The sequence below is a fragment of the Alnus glutinosa genome, chromosome 3 (assembly GCF_958979055.1).
Source record: "Alnus glutinosa chromosome 3, dhAlnGlut1.1, whole genome shotgun sequence".
NCBI classification, from domain to species: Eukaryota; Viridiplantae; Streptophyta; class Magnoliopsida; order Fagales; family Betulaceae; genus Alnus; species Alnus glutinosa.
In genome coordinates, this window is record NC_084888.1 from 8,153,826 (window position 1) to 8,168,934 (window position 15,109).

Here is a 15,109-nt window from a genome sequence, read left to right on the forward strand (position 1 = left end):
TCTTTACAAACTGAAATATCATTTAAAAATAAAACATTCCCAGATTACGATTAATTCGGCATGGGCTACATGAGCTCCCAATAATTTACCAAATGATACCCTCATTTTCGTGCCTCCCAGCTACTTCATCACCTACTTTGATTTCATGTTTTTGGGATTTAGGGTATAATCCCCAACATGAAACCATCAAATAGCCATCAAGATCAAGTTTAGACAAAGAAACACAATTTCAAGAAATAGAAGAAACATAAAGTGTCTAAAACATTTCTAGGTAACAACCAGTATTTAGAAACAAACGAAAGGTCGCGATGGCAACAACTGAAACTTTGATTCCATTGTCCATGAATATGAAATTTTTATTTGGGTTTATGGTTTGGATTGTAAGGAAGCCCTGCATCAAATTAGAAACATGAACAATAGAACATGAGTCAATTTACCAAGTATTAGAAAGAACTTCAATAAGATTTGATTCGAAACGTACACAAGCTAAAGACTTAACTTTCTTTTCAAACCATGCCCTACGTTTGTGGCAATTTTTCTGAACATGCCCAAACTTCTTGCAGAAATAGCACTTGACATTGTTTTGTCTCTTCTCATGAACCTCAATTACTTGAGGAGATCCATTAACTTCAGGTGGCTCAATCTTTTTGGCTCCTTGACTTACAAGGTGAACTGAATGATGTCCTTGTTGCTCAAGCCTTGCCTCTTCTTGAACAAGCAAACTGATCAATTCATTTACATTCCAATTATCTTTAATAGTGTTGTAATGAATTTGAAATGACCTGTACTGAGGAGGCAAAGTGTTCAAAATCAATTTAACTAGAAATAACTCATCCACATTCATCCCAAGATCCTTTAATTTGGTAGCTAAATTTGTCATTGCAAGAATATGCTCATGTATCCTATGAGTATCATCAAATTTCTTGGTGATAGGTTCATCTATCAATGTCCTCGTAAGAGCCTTGTCAGCTGATCGGAAACGTTCTTCCACAGTTTTAAAGAATTCTTTAGCACTATGACATTTAGGAAGATTCGACTTAATATTCTTCGCTATCTTCATTTGCATAAACAAAATGCTCAATCTATTTGATCGCTCCCAAGAGTTGTATATAGCCTTTTCTTCTGCACTACTTGAATCAGTAATAGTAGGCTTTTCAGTCCGAAGTGCCAAATCAAGATCCTGAAGACCAAGGTAAAACTGAACTTGTTCAGACCAATCTGAGAAATTCGTTCCATCAAGAATTGGAATCGACTCTGCAATCAAATAAATGCTCACTATATTAATGCTTTGAGTTTTCAAGCATAAAATAATAAGTAGTACTACCACAATTCACATTTGGCTTGAAATTATAACATAAAAATAATAATAATAATAAAAAAAATCATTATGGTGATTCCCTTTCACCTATTAAAATAATTAGTAACGCATCCGTAATTCGATAAACCTATTACCTTTGGGTATTCAGTTCTAACTCTCAGTTAAAGACACACATTAATTATCGTATCTCAATTAAAGACACACATTACCTTTGGGTATTCTTTGGGACAATCCAAAATATTACATTTGTGTACTAGCATCAACTTTCCTTAGATTTTCCTTAAATTTAGGATCAAACTACTTTTTGCTTCTCTATTCAAATAAACTCAAAAATTACTTCCCTTATCCTTTCCATATACCATTTAAATATTCTTTCAAATAAATGATAGGGGAAAGAGAGAGAAAAAGATAAAGCTATTTAAATATTCTTTCAATTAAATGTTAGAGGAAAGAGAAAATCTTTTTATATAAAAATAATGTTAAGGGAAACAAATGTGCTACCCTAGATTAGGGTAGCACTTTTGGTATCTAGGGTAGCACTTATGGTTCCTTTAGTGTTCCCTTGGTTTAGAGTACTCGGAGCACCTTCCCTATAACCTATTTCATTCATTAAATGTAGGAAAAATCTCAAAAAAAAAAAATCCACAAAAAGTCACATGCAGCTTCCTGTTTTTTAATTTTTTTCTTTTTTGGTAAAGTCCACATACCCCCCTCAAACTACCATCCAATTGACATGCCCTCACAAAAATTTCAATTTAGACAATGTCCCCTCAAACTACCAAAAATTGTCAACATTCCTCCAATGAAGAAAATACCCTTAATATAAAATAATAATAAATTCAAAAATAAAACTAAAACTAAAAAAAAAAAAAAAAAAAAAGAAATACATAAAAACAATTGGTGGGCAAATTTATAAATTTTAATTTTTTTCTCGAAGAAATTAAAAAAATTTCGTTATTTAAAAAAAATTGTTATTTTTTTTTATATATATATATATTTTTTTTTTCTTTTTTTGACTTTAAAGGGGCATTTTTGTTTTATTGAAAAATTCGTAACATCATTTTTATCTTTTTGCTGGCCTTGGGGGAACATTGACAACTTTTTTGGTAGTTTCGAGAAGACATAGTCCCAATTGAAAGTTTGAGGAGGGTATGTAGACTTTTCCCCTTTCTTTTTTTTTTTTTTATATATATATATATAATTTTTGGGAAAAATAGAATAAAGTTCCTTCAACTAACAATCGATTTTAAAATAACCCAATGAATTTTCAAGTGTGCTAAAGTGACCTATCAAACTATTAATGTGTGCCAAAAAGGCCATTTTTTTTTTTTTTTGATAATATCCTTATTCTCTTAAAAACTAAAATAATAATAATAATAATAAACTATTTTTTAAACAAAAAAAAAAAACTTTTTTTTTTGGGATAAATGAAAAATTAGTCCCTATAATTGGCCTAAATCACAAATTACTCACTGTGGTATAAAAATAATTTAGAGGTCATCTGTAACGCCAAAGATATTAATTAAGTGTTAAAAACATAAATTAGACTAATTAAGTGAATAATTATGTAAAATGTGCAAGAGAAACCCTTAGAAAACGTTTAGAGTTGATTTTTCTGGGTTGTGTGTTCGAACGGGTTGGGCAGAAGATTCATGTCTGCTGCTGTGTCCGAACGGCCTAAGGATGGACAATTTATACGTTCGGATAACCTTACCCGAGTGCGGCACCATGCACACACGTGTCCGGACATCCCACTTGCCTGTTCGAAAAGGATTGTATTGAAGTTGCTAGAGCAAGTTTCTCCAACTCACTTCTCCCATCTCTCTCTCTCTCTCTCTCTCTCTCTCTCTCTCTCTCTCCCCCCTAGGGTTTGCCTATAAACCCTAGATTTCGGTAGATTGATTTGAGGTAAATTCGACGCCGGAAACATAATCATTGGGGTATAATTTACATTTTCACCGATTGGTTTGAGGTAAATCCGAAAATCCTAGTTCATCTAGATTTTGTGTGTATTTTTGAGAGTTTGAGTTTAATCTCTCAATTTTCTTTAAGTATGGTGTATTTTGAAGTGTTCTAGACAATTTTCTAGCGTTGGGTTTCACTTTTGGTGAGAAATCAAGATAAGAACCAAAACCCTAAATTTTAATAAATGTTGTAAATTGGTAGATTTTGTGTCTAACCCTAAGATAATCGTATGGGTTATTGTTTTTAGTTAATGAGTTGTCAAATAGAACTCTAGAAATTCTATGGGTTATCTATGGGTCTTAGTTTTTAAGCAATTCAAAAGCTAAGTGAGAATTTAAAGTTAAAAAAATATTATATGTTAGTATTAATATGTCATCACAATGTATTGTACAGTGATACATTACGGGGCTTGCGAGGAGGATTCCTTCATAGCCAAATTGTTAAGCAGCCAAAGTGAATATTTTACTCACTAAAAAAATATGTTATGTTTTACAATGAGAAAATGTTATGATTTTATAAATGAGAGCCAATGATATTTTAGTATGTTATATGCTTGTGATTTACTTTCAATGCCTTCAATTATGTTAAAGAGTTGATTTGATGATGTTTATGAGTTTTAAGATGTGTTTGAGAATATGTGGATTGGATTGTATTTTGATGTACGTGCTTTATGAGAAGTTAAGAATGCATGTTATGATGGAAAGGTTTTAGAAAAGCATGAGATGATATGAATTGCATAAGTGTGAAAGCATATATACAAAGCATAGATAGTGTGGAAGCACTAGCATGTATGAAATCATGAAAATTGAACTTAAGACCCTGGTTCAAAAACACCTTGGCAGAGCAAGTGTAAGAATGGTGGGTACAATCCCACGGCATCAGAAACAAGTCCTGAGGTTGAAGCCTTGCAGGCACTAGAAACCAAGAAACATAACAAGAGCATGCATAGCATGATGGTGTGTGACATGTTTTAGTAAAGTGTTTCATGCTAGATGTATTAGTATGCATATGAGTTTGAATGGGACAGAACATATGTATAGTGATAATCGGCTAGAATGCATGTGTTTTATGAGATGTCATGTATTTGGAGTGCATGTATACATGTATTCTCCAAAGGTTCGAAATGACATGTATGTATGTGAGGCCGAGTTATGATGTTGATTGATTTAATGAGATGTAAAGTTTGGGTGTATACGTATACTTGTATTCCTCAAACGGTTGGAAGAAATGTATGCTTATTAACCGAAATGTTATGTTGAATGCTTTTCTGTGATTTAATGTTGGGTGTGCACGTATACTCGTATTCCCCAAAGGTTCGAAAGAATTGTATGCGTGTAATGTCGTAATGTTATATTCATTGTTTTCTTATGATGTCATGTTTGGGAGTATGCATATATTAGAATTCTCCAAAGGTTCGGATGACTCGTATACGTATAAAGTCGAGACATAGTGTCAATTGTTTCCTTAGATATATCTGTATGCCTGTATTTTTCCGAAGGTTTGAGAGCTTGTATACGAATGCATCTGGGTCATATATATATATATATATAATAGTGTGTATATTGTAGATTACTGAGTTACGAACCAAATGCCATTGTTTACATTATCGGCTACGAAACTTTTTATGAAAATTAGCAATCCACAAAATAGTCGTTATTGTAAACATACAGTAGAAATAAAGGAATTGGCTCATTGTGAAAACCCAATGTATTTTATACTACTGAGTTGGTGAACTCATATTTTCACCTTTGCGAACGTAGTTACCACCACAATCACGTAAATGTTGATGCTTTGGCTGCAGATACTGCTAATGTCGACGATGACACAATGGCTTTGTATTTGAGGTACTATGACTGAAGCTTGTGCGACGGTTGTATGGTTGGACTTGAGGATAGTCCGTATTTTTGTATAGACTTTTATATATGGCTTGTGTCGCATATGACACTTATTTTGTATAACCATTCTTTGATGTAGTTAATATTTTGATTAAGCTTTGAACAGATAGACAGATGGATGGCTCTGATGTTGTAATTAACCCTTGTTAGTTTATGATAATAGTTTCTGTTGCTTTGTTTATTATCTCTGATGTGTTAAGTACATATTATGGGATGTGTATGTTGAGTTAGCTTATGACTAATTTGTCATACCACTGTGATAATTCTATTTTGTATAAAAATAATAATAATGGGCCGTCACATAATCAGATTAGGCCAAAATAACAATTTAGTCATTTCTGTCAAAACATACACTTGACAGATTCCGTTAATGTCCATGTCAGCACCAATAAAATAATGACATGTGTCTCTCTTAGCTTCTCACATGCTAAGGGACACATGTAACTTTATTAGACTGGTTTGCACCAGCTTGTTGTAGCTAATTTCTATACAATTAATAGTTTAGGGAGCATATTGACAATTGAGCGGTGGATATGTGTACTTTTTCCTAAAATTAATATACATAATATTAAATAATTTATATTCACAATAAATTAACAAAAGAACATACCTGAATTCATTGCAACAAAGTGTCGCTTTGAAGCCTCAGTTTCATCAGCCACTTCCTCATGATGGTGGCCTTCCCAAACCAGTTTCACAGCCAAGTCCTCCCTGCCACCTTCCTCACATCATCTCGAACGCCAATATCAGCTGCATACCTGCCTAAAAAGTACCTCACAACCATTACCGTAGCCCGGATAACAAGAGATGGCATCAACTTCAGAGTAGAACAAATGGCCTGCAATAGGGCATCAAAGATAGAAGAGACGGAAGAGACTTGACCACTTGCTCCAACCCCCAGTTTGTTTGCTTTTTTTTGGTGGCTACCCCCAGTTTTTCCAATATAAGTTTTTATTTTGTCTAATGTCAGAAGACCAGTTTTGCAATAAAGCGCAAAATCTTCGCAGTTGTTTTGAAACAAATTATAATTGCCAAATCCACTTTCAAGAAGATACGATGCTCTTCGGATAACTTCTGCTGGTGGGTCAGACTTTGCAGTGGTGCATGTGCCACCCCGCAAATGAGCATGGAAAACAAATGGACAAGCTCCATATTCGTAACGATGCAGAGATCCTTCTTTAAGGAAACAATTCAGGCAAGAACGGACTACACCACTGTTGGGTTTGCTAAATCCACATTTGGGATAGGAGGAACAGATCAACCTTGAGTTATATTGGATAGAATCAGAAGATATCCAACTGCTTGAATTCAAATTTATATCAAGTGTAAAATGGACCACCATGTTTTCCCCAACAAAGATACCTGCAAATTCAATATGGCTCATGATTAGGCTTGACCCAATAACAAAAGGAAGCCATCGAGATTATTGTCAACTGTTTGAAAGGTCGTCCAGGTAAAGTTATATTCCTTAACATATATAATAAAATGTGACCTACATTGTCAACCACTACAGCTTTATGAATTATGAGGCAGTGAAGGAGGAGCACATAATACACAATGGGAAATTTGAAGGCCGGATGATTTATATATATATATATATATATATATCAAATTTTTGTTTTAAACTCCTACATCTACTAGAGAGCAATAGACAGCTCACCACCATATATATTAAGCGATGCAAAGCAGATCAATACTACAATAGCATGTCGTCCAATGGTTCAACCCCAAATGCAATTATAGTGTAAATGCAACCACTCAATAATGAAGCACAAGCCATAATAATGTAACGTCTTTTCTGATCTGAACTAGCATTACACTACAATTTGTGGAGGTAAGCTAAACTAGAATTTTACACTACAATTTGTAGGGGAGATAAACGGTTAGAGAGTTTTACTAAGAGTATATTAATATACATATTTGGACATCACTCTAGCCATTGAGGCAGTGACGGAGGGACGGGTGCTAGCAGGGGTCATGCCCTCCCAATTTCTTAAAAAAAAAAAAATTAGAAGCCTGAAAAAAAAAAAAATTTAAAAATATAAAGTAAGAAACTAAAAATTTAGCCTATTAGCCCCTGCCAATAAATTTTTTTGGCCATTGGCTCCTGCCCATAAGAGCTTCTCGCTCCGTCCCTGGCTCTAGCCCAAAAGCCTGGGCTAATGGCTTGGGTCCACTTAGATATATATATTAACTACTCTTTTTCTTAGGGTGTGTTTGGGATTGCGATTTCGTAGACAATAAGTGCGATTTTAAACCAAATCGCAGAACATAGATCGTTTGGGAACTGCGTTTTTAAAAATTGCGATTTGAAAACGCAGAAAATTTGCCTTTTCAAATCGTAGATAAGATGGTGCTTTTTTGAAAACGCAGAATTTTAAAAGTAAATTCGCGATTTTAAAGGCTAAACTGCGATTTTGCCAAACGCTTAACTACGTTTTTAAAAATCACTTTTTTCAAATCGCACATTTTAAAATCGTTATTTTAAATCGCACTTTTTGAAATCGCAAACCCAAACGGACCCTTATACTTTTTCAACGTAGGACTCAACACTCACGCACTCACAACACAATTTACATGGAAAACAAAATTAAAAAGACCAAACTAAAATCATCAATATATAGCAGTAAACGAATTTGAGGATGGATAACGAAGATAAAGATGATGACCTCCACGTTCAGATATCCACCCTAGCTCTTAACTTGTTTGGGTTATATAAATCAAGTATTCTAAGAAATCGCACAATTTCTTTCACAGAAATATGTTAAAGGTCATTCTAATGAAGCTCGCCAAATGAATGCCATGTTGCAAGAAATCACAATTCATGTGTACGTTAAGATACTGACACAAAGAAAACTCTGGGGGAGAAAAAAGAAACTCGGAGACTCCCCACCCTCCCAAAAAAAAATAAGAAAAAGAAAAAGAAAAGCAAAGACAGACCCAGCATCGTGAATCAGATAATTAAGGAACAATTTTGCAAACATGTTGATGATCGGCATTAAGAAAATCAAAGAAACACACACACACACAAAGAGACCGTGGTGGGAGTAGGTGAAGGCAGCTCTGTAAGTGTAGATGTGGTCTCCGGGCTTGATCTCACTTCTCTTCACTCTGTTGATGAGCAGACCCATCTCCCTTTTTCTCTCTCAATCTCTCTCTGCAATGCTCTACTCTCGATCTCTCTCTTCACTCTGTTGATGAGTAAATTTGTTGTTATTTTTTTTTTCTCGGGCTTGACTGACTTTTTGGTTCAATATTGCTCTGCTGTTCAGGGACGATCCTACATGTTTTATATACCTTTTCCTCTTAAATTATCTGCGATTGCTAATATTAATTAATTCCCTTACATGAAGTCCTAATCTAGGGAATATTGATGTCCATGGCAATTAATCCAAGGGAAAGCGACGCCGTTCGGAGTGGGAAAGAAATTTTCTGAACCTCGGACCTCGGATTCTTTGCTTCGTGTCTAAGCTGCTGTAGTGCTGGACATGAACCTTTATCTCACACCCTTTTTGCTTCTTTATTTCTCTAAGCTTCCTTTTTGTACGTAATGCTTTATCTAATTAAGGAGCTAGCATCTTTTTTATTTTTTACTCTTTTTTTTTTTTTTTTTGGTTGGAAGCATCAATTTATTTTGAAAACATTATAAAACATTTCTTTAGTTTGGCGCTGGCCGGACTTGTCCACAGGGGGAATTGGGGAATGAACAGGAATTATAAACCCAACTTTTAGGAATTAAGTGGCCTACTAATCCGAATTATAAACCCAACATGAACATAAAAACATATATAAGGATTTGTTTGGTCTGAATGTTTTTCTTGAGATCTTACAAACCAAGATTTTTGTAAGTGTTTTACACTGTTTAAAGATGCCTCTCACGTACGTTCAAGATATATGTTGAAAGAACTCAAACAACAGTGTTTTATTTCAAGAACAAAACATACATACATACATGTCCACGTACAACCTAAATTTTATAAAGAGAAAATGATCATAAGATAGATGTTTTTTATGTCCTGGATGATGCGCTAGCACACATTCTCATTAATTAGTTATTTATAACCAATTACAACGAGACACAACTCAGCTTGGTAATGGATAAGTTAAACATCCAAGAAATACCTGGGTATATTATGGTTCACCTACTAACGGTACTTGATGATAGAGATTGTTACAGTGCTGTTTTAGCCGATCTTTTTATTGAATTTTACAATATATATATATAATAAAAAGGTGAGAGAGGCTCGTAACATTTGCTAGCCTTCTCTTTCTTAATTTTGAAGTAATTCCGTGAAAATTTTATAATATGGCCGGTGTCAGGAGTAGTGATTGGCAGGGGACCTTTAGCCGTCCCTTTCCCACGCAGGATTGTCCCTGAATAATAGAGTATTTACTTTAGTTGGACGAAAAATTCTGTTAAGACCCGGGAGAATGAAAAAAATTAAAATAATAATAACAATGTTAGAACAGATTCTGGTATGGTAGTTCCTGAACCGGAAGAGCCTATATCCGCTATCCTGCAAAAGAGAAAGCTACGTCAGGGGAAATCCGGCAATCCCGCTCCGATGCTTTTATCAGTATTATCTCAAGTGTATGTCACTCTTGATCACAACGAGCAATCTAAAAAATACATGTCTAGTTGTGAGGTATTTATGTATGGAATGTTGAGAGCGGTCCGATTTTTCCATTGGACCACGTGCCGGATCCAGAGCGCTTGTTGACTACTCGAATCGTGGGATTGTCGTATATGCTCCACGATCGTTGCCAAGTCGGTCTTTAACTGGCTTGAAATCGTGGAGTCGTGGTTTGTGCTCCACGATTATTGCGGAGTCGGTTCTCAACCGGCTCTAGATCGTGGGGGCACCTTCCGTAATAGTAGCTATTGTGCGGATTGTGGGACATCCTTCATGGTCACCATAAGGTCGGTTTTTAGCCATCCTTGATTTGTACGCAGAGTCAGAAAATCACCGACTTTGGGCATGACGGTTTCGGTATTTTGCCGTTGGTCCTAATGGGCTGAGATTCTAGCCCACTGGGCAAAATCGAGATTATTTCCCAACAGTTACTCCCTAATTCCTTTTGCATGAAATAGTTTCGGTGAAAGGAATTTTGTTGCGCGATTCAGCTGGGCTTGAATGTGAAATATGCTGGCTTGCTTTTCTGGATAGCATCGGGAAATTTTGTAATGCAAAATTTTGAAATTCAAAATTTTTTGGAATTTAAGCTCCCTTGGTGTGACAACCCATTTTTTTTTTTTTTAAAAAAAAAAACATATATAAATGGATCTTCACAGTGGCACGACTATTTGTCGCTCAGCCAACATAACGTATACGTTCCATAACATGTAAACATTACCTGATATTCAGAGTTACATCTAACACAGCGGAATGTAAATATCAATGTGCAGGGGAACACATATCAATTGCGGAAATACATCTAATACATAACAGTTAATTACAACAATAAGAGCCATTTACAAGTCTATCAATTTAAGATTTATAAAACATATTACACTAATTACATACTAAAATACGGGCTCAATAAATACATAAGCCACATAGGACACGAGCCATAAATATAATACCCAAAATACGGACTTCCTATGAGTCCATAACTTATGACTGTCGCGATGTGCTCCAATCATAACATCCCATACTCTGGGTGGACGAGTCAATATCTATATCCGCAGAACCTGCAACCAAAACATCAATGTCTGTACAGTTGCGGGGGTTGCCGCATCCGTACAGGTAGAATTATGAGCCCACCGCCTTAGCATAAATAATTACACTAAGACCTCAGTGGTATACTATTCACTGAGTTTTCGCAAAGAACCAACTTTTCTCTTTTTAGTCACGCGTACACTATAACAGCTACCAATTTTATAAACTTTTGTTTGAAAACCCCCATAGCTGATATAGCAAACACCGGCTAATAGAAAACATTTAAACATACTAGGCAGCTAAGATTATACATAGAAGTTCCGTTATAGAAAGAACAACGTACAACCTCACTTACGATAATACTTTGTGGTTTGTTTGCTTAGGTTTACATACACGCGAAGAAATGCATGCACATAACCCATAAGCTTAAAAATGGCATTTGGTTATCGGTACTAAGACATCCACATTACTAGAAATAAGCAACACTAAGCCTATACCTCAAAGCCAGATGCCTTTGAACGTCAATGTGATCATGCGAGTATTAGAGTTAGACTCTAATATGCTAGCATGTCATAATTGAAGAACAACAACAACTCGCGAGGCTTTACATAGACGTTAGCATCCCATAATACCAGGCCTAAACCTTCAAGCAAATTGTCTTTGGACATCAATGTGTTGAAGAACAATGACAACTTGCGAGGTCTTACATAGACGCAGGTATCTCTACATCTAGACAATGCAATCATCCATGCACTCTCAACTCAATGCATTTAAATCATGCAACTAGGAATATATATATCATAAAAACGATACCAACAACCACACCATCATATATGTATGCGTATGCAAGGTCCTCAGAGCCTTTGGCTCAAGAAATTGAGTCCCAGACTCAAATCGCCGAGTCCCAGACTCATATTGCCGAGTCTCATACTCAAATCGCCGAGTCCCAGACTCATATTGCCGAGTCCCAAACTCATATCACCAAGTCCCAAGTTGTGCCGTTAAGCATGCAATGCATCATGTCCCCCCCTTTATAACTCACACTAAAAATCTCAATCATTTACAATGCAATCCTAGTCTACAAAAATCCCCAACCATATCCTAGAGTCACACCATTTACTCAAACTCCACATATCATATACATACTTCAACATCATCATAATTTCAAGATATTCAAAAATACTCAAATCATCCAAAACAGATATAATCAACATACAGTTGGTTCACATTTATAAAACAACATATATATTTTGCAAATCCATAATACATGAAAATAATACTTCTCAATGAGTAGAATACTCACCTTAGCTGGGCGGATATTAAGCACTAGGTCTCCTAGACACCACCATGCAATGCATTATTGTAAAAACAATACATTGCACATTATTGACAACTTCTAATATTGGACTCACATTTAGCTCTTAAATTGTTCAAGAGCTAACCTATGGAAAACCCATAATATTTCTAGGGTTCCCAAATATTTACCCATAGTCCTAAACACTAGCTAAACTCAATTAACACTAACCCAAAGTATTTACTAAGGGTTAAATATTAAAATCACTATTTAATTATTTACCTATAACATTAATTGTTAACTCGTAATTAATTCCACTAACCCATACATTATTTTTACTAACACTTTTATAATAATATTGGCCCTAAAATTATATTCACAAATCTCTAGATTATTTCTCACTAACATTTTCTCAATATCATTAACTTTAATATTATGTTCATAAATCTTTTACATCAATTACTAACATATTAACATAATTTAACTATCTAAATTTTAATCACTTAAAACTCCCAAATTAATTTAACCCATCAAATTAGAGTTTCTAACTTAAAATCATAATTTATAAAATACTACTTTAATCACAACAAAAATTAATCTCACTAACATAAACACTAATATATTTAAAACAACATTAACCCATAAATTAGAGATTAAAGGAACTTACCCAAAAATTTACCCAAATAATACCCGGTGTTTGGGGAATCTTTGCAAGCTCCGAATAACACAGAGCCTAAAGAAAACACTATATCAAACTCATATTTTGCTAGATTTAACCAAAAATCTCAAAATATGAATTTAACTATCACTACAAAAAATTTGATCATTAGCGGCCAACAAATTTGGCCGCTAATGATGTTATTTTGGCCGCTATTTATTAATAGCGGCCAAATTTGGCCGCTAAAGAGTGGCCGCTAATAGTCCGACGCTAAAGACTATTAACGGCCACTTTTTTTGCTTGCCGCTAATAATTGTTTTATAGCGGCCACCAAGTTAGCTGCTAAAAGTAATTTTATCTGCCGCTAATAATTGTTAATTGAGTCTAAAATCGCCGCTAATACTAGACTATTAGCGGCGACACGTATGTGGCCGCTAATAGTTAAAACAGTCGGATATTATTAGCGGCCACACTAATAGTCTAGTATTAGCAGCCACACATGTGGCCGCTAATAATACCCGACTGTTTTAACTATTAGCGGCCACATTTGTGGCCGCTAATACTATTAAAAAATTGAAATATATATATATATATATATATATATATATATATATATTAAAAAAAAAATTAGATCCATTTATCTTCACTGCATTAATTAAATCTCTATATACAACTAATACTATTAAAAAATGAAAAAATATATATATAAATACAAATAAAACTAAATACAAATACATCATAAAAAATAAAATAAAAAATAAAATAAAATAAAAGAAGAAAGTGATGCCGGCTCCTTGCGGTATACCTGAAAACCAAAAAAAAAAAACAGAAGAAGAATAAAGTGCCGCACAACTATAGAAGAAGAAAATTCTATCATCAGTTCATGCCCAAAATACAAAGTGACACATATATTTGAAATCAGATCAAGAAACGCATTTGCTTAAAAAAAATATATAAAATAAAAGAAATGAACTTACTCAAGGGCAAAAGAAGGTTCTCATTCTGCTCATACAATGCAACCTTCATAACTGAAAATAAAACAAAAAAACAAACCAAACAAAGAAAAGAAGAAAAAAAAAAAAAAAAAAAAAAAAAAACATATAAATATTAAATATTTATTAATTAGCAAACAAAACAAAGTCAGACAAAAATTAAATACGCAACTCAACTAAAAAAATCATAAGAAATATTCTGGAAGAGACCTTTGGTTAGAGCATGAAGAACCACATTTGAGGCTTCTTGGAAGGCTGAAGAGATTTTAGATCTGAGAAAAAGAGATCAGAGAGAGTGAGAGAGCTAGAGAGAGGACCTACCGGTGACGGAGAGCGGTGGCCGACGGTGTCTGTGATAGAGCAAGAGAGAGAGATGAGAGATTTGAGAATGGAGATGAGAGGGAGAGAGTAACGAAAGAGAGAAAGCTGAGAGAGAGGTTCTATCCACAAAAAAGAAAAAATGAGAGAAAGAGATAGAAAGGAGAGATAGGGAGACTTCTAGAAAGAACAAAAATTAAGTAAATAAAAATAAATAAAACAAAAAGTTTCTTACTCTTGGGATATGGCGCGCGCGGGACACGAAAGTGTTCGTGTCCCGCCTAGCCCCCCCCCCCCCCCCCCCCCCCAATTTTATTTTGAATATATATTTGTTTACTTTTCTTAATTTTTCAGTTTTTTTTTTTTTTTTTTTGCTTTTTTTAGAAGACAAAAAAAAATATTATTATTTTTCGTTTTTTTAATTTAATAGAAAACAGGTTTTTCTTTTATCCTTTTTGTTAAATTGTTTTCATACTTTTCAGTTTTTTTTTTTTTTTTTAAAAAAAAAAAAAAAAAAAAAAAACATCTTTTTCGTTTTTTAATTTTTATTCTTTATTCTTTAATTTTTTTTAATTTTTTTCAAAAAAATTGGTTTTTTTCATTTTCAGTTAATTTTTTATTTTTTTTAAAAAAAAAAATCGTTTTTTTTTTTTAATTTAATAGAAAACAGGTTTTTCTTTTTTTCTTTTTCGTTTGTTTTGTTTTTTTTTTAAAAAAAAAAAAATTTCCATAATTTCCAGCTATTTAAAAAAAAAAAAAAATCGTTTTTCTTTAATGTTTTTAATTTGTTCTTAAAAAAAAACTTTTGGTTTTTTTAGTTTTTTTTTTTTTTTTTTTTGTCGAAAAATTGGTTTTTTTTACCGGAGTAATACACCAAGATCGATTGGATGATTCTATCGATCATGTCATGATCGACCACACGTTAAATCGAACTGATAACTGTGTCAAGTTTGATTGATCGGACATTCATGTCACAATAGATCGGACCGATGCCTCAGTACAGAAAGTA

The 15,109-nt window shown here is 33.9% G+C and overlaps 1 pseudogene; it reads right to left on the reverse strand.

Annotated features, from left to right (window-relative positions):
* Window positions 1–256: 256 nt before the first annotated feature.
* LOC133863115 (uncharacterized) lies at window positions 257–8,426 on the reverse strand (annotated as a pseudogene).
* Between the last annotated feature and the right edge of the window lie 6,683 nt (window positions 8,427–15,109).